The sequence below is a fragment of the Hipposideros armiger genome, unplaced genomic scaffold (assembly GCF_001890085.2).
Source record: "Hipposideros armiger isolate ML-2016 unplaced genomic scaffold, ASM189008v1 scaffold_147, whole genome shotgun sequence".
Taxonomy (NCBI): domain Eukaryota; kingdom Metazoa; phylum Chordata; class Mammalia; order Chiroptera; family Hipposideridae; genus Hipposideros; species Hipposideros armiger.
Genome location: NW_017731497.1, coordinates 2,499,347 through 2,504,331, shown reverse-complemented (window position 1 = coordinate 2,504,331; position 4,985 = coordinate 2,499,347).

Here is a 4,985-nt window from a genome sequence, read left to right as displayed (position 1 = left end):
ACTCACCCAAAAAAAGAGAGAGAGGACCCAAATTAATAAAATCAGAAATGAAAGAGGAGAAGTGGCAACAGATATCACAGAAATACAGAAAAATTTAAGAAAATACTATGAGCAATTATATGCCAACAAATTCGACAATCTGGACGAAATGGATAAATTTCTAGGAGTATACAATCTACCAAGTCTGAACCAAAAAGAAACAGAAACTCTGAACACTGATTACTACCAAAGAAATTGAATCAGTAATCAACAAGCTTCCAACAAACANGTCCTCCACAACTAGACTGAAGAACAAAAGGACAGCAACTTGTCTGTTCCCCTTCCCCCAATTCCCCAGTGCTGTTCCCCTCCCCGCAATTCCCCAATAAAAAAGTTTTTTTAAATCTTAAAAAAAAGAAAGAAAAAGAAACTTGTTAACAGAAAATTTCCTTCGGGGTATCCAGAGGCTACAAAAGGGAGAAAGGAGCAGCCTTGGGAGCAGGAGGGAAGGAAGGAAGGTGGGTGAGGACAATGAAGGGCAAGTTGGCCTGTCACGACCCAAGGGCCAGATGCTTCTGAGGCCGTGAATCACCTGGGAAAGGTGTTCCAGAAAACATCTGAGACTGGCCCAGTGGGCCTTTACCTTCTAGCCTCCTGCCATTATGTCTTTATCTTTGCTACCTCCTCACTTTCCAGGACCCATATCTCAGGATGTTGGCTGGTCACTTTCCTTCTAAAAGTCTCTGCTCTTGTGGTTTCCACACCATGGCACACTCCTGGCCTCTGTGTATCCCTGTCCTCCTACCCTCCTCTTCCTCTCCTGTCTCACTGCCCACCCTACTGGTGAACCTCTCATCTCAGACTGCGGGCTTCCCTGCAGCCAACAGTACAGAATGGAGCCTTGTAGCTCCTCTGTGCATTGATGAATATATGAGCACACACACATAGGTTATTTTTTAAACTAAAAATGATATCCTACTATGTGCACTGGCTGTGTGCTTGATTTCAAATGATGGTGCCATCATCCCCTAGAGCCAGAGACAGAAGTCTAGAATTATTCTTAATTCTTCCTATTTCTTACTCTTTCCAACTGACCTAAGTAGTTCTGGAATTGTCCTATTTTGACTATCTCTGACCACTCATCATCACTTACCTGGATTATTAAGATCATTTTCTAATGGGACTTCCTATCTCCAGGTTGGTCTCTTTTTAAATGAAGACTCTATTCAACTAAAAATGTTGTTGGTGAGATAAAATTCATATAACAGAAAAATCCACCATCTTAAAGCATACAATTCAGTAGTTTTTAGTATATTTACAATGTTCTACAACCATCATCACTAATTCCAGAATATTATGAGTGTTTTTTGAATTACAAGACTTGATCTATTGGTAGGTTGTGAAATTAATTTAGTAGTTTGCAACCATGTGTATTTTAAAAAACAAAGTAGCCATAGAATAGATATAAAAGAAGAGAATAGATTACAGTGCTGCAAAAGATGAAAAGGTAACCATTGTTTCATGAAACTTGTGTTTCAATTAAATGTTTTTGCATATTTGTGTGTTCCTAGTGTGGGTACTAAGTCACAGAATTTAAATGAATTTCTTACTATGGGTCATGATAAAAAATAGTGTAGTGTGAAACCTACCATGAGTCTACACTGGGTAACTAGAGTGATTTTAAATTATAAATCTGAGTATGTCACTTCTCTACCTAATGCCTGTCAATGGCTCCCTAGCTTTGTCACTCATGAATTAAGAAACATTTGAGAGCCTACTATGTGCTAGTCACAGTTCTAGGTGCTGGGGATATAGTAGTAAAGATGGCACATAAAACCATCTGCTCTGGATCAGTTTATATTCTAGTTGGAAAATACATAATAAATAAGAAAACCATACTGTCTTTTAAAAGGTGGTAAGTACCCTGAAAGAAAAAAATTGAACAGGGTAAGGGAGTTTAGAAGTGTTGAATGAGGGAAGGAGGGCACTAAAATTTTGAAAAAGATGGTCAGGGAAAGCTTCACCAAGAAGTTAACATTTCAACAAGACTTAAAAGAGATGAGGGAGTGAGCCATATAGCTATCTGGGAAAAGAGCATTTAGGGCAGAGAGTAAAGGCTGTTCAAATGTCCTGGGGCAGGAGCTGCCTAGCTTTCTTGAGGATTAGGGAGGAGGTTTTGAGAGAGAATGTGCTGTGGGTTACACTGGAAGCAGATGAGGTCAGAGAGGCGGCTGGAAACCATCATGCTGGGCCTGTGGGCCACTGCAAGGACTTTGGCTTTTACTGTGGGGGAAATGGGAGCCATTGCAGAGTTTTGAGGAAATAAATGAAATGCTCCAGGCTCCATTTAAAAAAGACCATCTACAGGATTTAAACTCCTTAGGCTGAGGTGTGACATCCTTTATATTTTGGTCCTGACTACAGAGCCAGACTCATTTCTTGCCACTTCAGCAGCATCAAGATGCTCTCATTTTCTCCACGTGCCAGGATGTTTCCCGCCCCTGGGACACTGCTCCCACTGTCCCCTCTGTCCACTCCTCTTTGGCCTGGTTCTGCTTCACTCATCAGCACTCGGCTCAGATGCTAACTCCTGTTACAACTCCCTCCCCTTAGGCTGTGTGATGTGCCCCCACTCAGCCCCTAGCACCTTCCATGCATCTCTGGCAGTAGTTTGATTTGTTGTACGGTAACTCCATGTGTCAGCTTTCTTTCACATCTCTGATCCCCAGAAACACAGGATCTTGCCTTTTCTACCTCTTTACCCCATTTCCTAGAATAGAGGCCCACATAGGTCAAAGACGCAATACTTGGATGGTTGTTGAGTCAGTTGTTGCCAATGAGGGCTCAGCAAGTGCTAAATCAATGGCCCAAGGCCACGCAGCTCAGTGCTCCCTGCCCCTGTCCAGTGCTCCTTCCACTACACCATAAGTCTTTCCTGGGGTTCTCGAAGGCTCTCCTTGGAGGGAGGGGTGTGATTCCCCATTTTCCCTGGAGGACTTTAATAGATGAGACTAATGGAGTCAGGGGAGGGGTTGAGGTGGGGAAGGCACTCAGAGAGGAGGCAGCTTGCCTAAGGTTACACTGTGCTCATTGAACTTGGGGGTCCCCTTGCAGCGTCTGGCTCTGCACTAAGATAAGTGTACATTGATACTACACCAGGTCCATCTGTATCTCTCCTCAGCACAGATCCCCTTTCACACAAAGTGCTTCATCAACATTAGAACCGGAGGAGGGGGGCCAGGTCGGCGTCCCTATGGCCTATGGCACAGATAGGGCTTTGGCATAATTGGGGAGCAAACTTGGGGACTCCCCTCAGACACCTGAGGGTATTCTGCTCTGGGTTGCCCTGCCAGATCTTGGAGGTTAGGAAGGGAGAGAATCAGACCTCCCCTCCATCCCACAACTTCCTTTCTCCTGTAGTGAGAATGACACAGAGACATACACAGGTCAGGACACTGTTGAAAATAATATAAATTTCACACACCATTTTTCTCCAAATAGAATTGGCAGCTTCCTTTTCTTTCTCCCCGTCTTCCTGTAGGCAGCCACAGATCAAACTTTCCAGACACACTCTAAAGCCCTTCTTCCAGTAATCTTTGCAGCATAGACCTACATGTCTTCCTTCCTAGGTCTGTTTCCTTATAAATATTCCAAGGCGAGGCTGCCAGCAGGTGATTTATTTACAAGGGGGTATCGTTTCCTGGAGCTGTGCATGGCGTCCAAGCAAATGGCTGACTACAGCTCTCAGCAAAGCCGGCCTCCTTATTTATTTTAGATGAGACGGAGGTGATTCACTCCATCTCTAGTTTCAATGCCAGCCACGTTAAAATGATTTCTGCTTTAAAAATGTTCAGAATGTGAAAAAAAAAAGGAAAAACTAGAAAGATGACAAGCCGATTCTGATCGCCACCGCGGCTTAGCGCCTTTGAATACTGTCACAGGAAAGCACATGCACTGACATGCCACCACACTGCAGCCTCCTCATAGGCTTCCCACCCAAAAGGGGAACCTTCCAAAAGGCCGGAGGACAACCCACCTGCACACGCCAGGCCAGTCTTGCGAAAGGCGCTGCTGTTGTCAGAACCTTTCCAGGCCTCCTCATTCCCTCCCAGTAATTCCAAACCTTTTGGGAATCCAGGACCCCTTAGAGATTCCCCAGAAGACAGCTATACCCACGTGCAGACCTTTTCTGTCTATGATTTTAGGAGATGCAGGGGAGTGAAGGGCAGCAGATATAAGGTAGCAAGTGCTGGAGGAGGCCAGAGGGACAACAGTGCTAGGGGACTAGGGGGTCGGACTGTGCAGATAGAGTGGTGGCTGGGGCCCAGAACTGGGTTGCACTTGGCTATAGAGAGGAAATGAGAAGTCCTTCTAGGCGCGAGATACACTTGAAGGTAAAAAGAGCTGAGATTCAGATGCCTTGCCTGCAGAGGAACAATAAAGGAAAGGAAGCTAATGTTTATTGAACATCTACTATGTTCTCATCACTGTGATATGTGCCAGAGGGACATAAACAGGTGTGGCCCCTCACCTGAGAGAGCATACGGCCTAGTGGGGCAGGCAGCCAACTCCTGGGCACCATTAACTGTAATACAAGGTGGGGGGCATCAGAGAACAACTGTCCCAACATGAAGCCTAGTGGCTGCGGAGGAGACCACTGGTCCCTGGCAGCCCTCATCATCAGGGCAGAGGGCTGGTTACCCCTATCCAGTTACAGGCTAGGTCACAAGGGCAGGGGCTGGACCCTGGCTTCCAATGAGAGATGTCTCACTTGGGGCTTTCCATGCTCCCGAGGCCCCAGCCAGTTCCAGCCCCTCAGACCAGACACAAGGTAGGGTCATATCTTGTTTTCTGGCATGGTGACTCAGCCGACCAAAATAACTCATGCTAGCAGCAGCGTTTTCTACACGTTGTAGGCTGGGAACGGGCATACTTGGAAGGCAAAAACTGCCAGCCAGTGAAACGTGAGGACTTCTCTATCTGACTCAGCCATGGAGAAAGAGAGA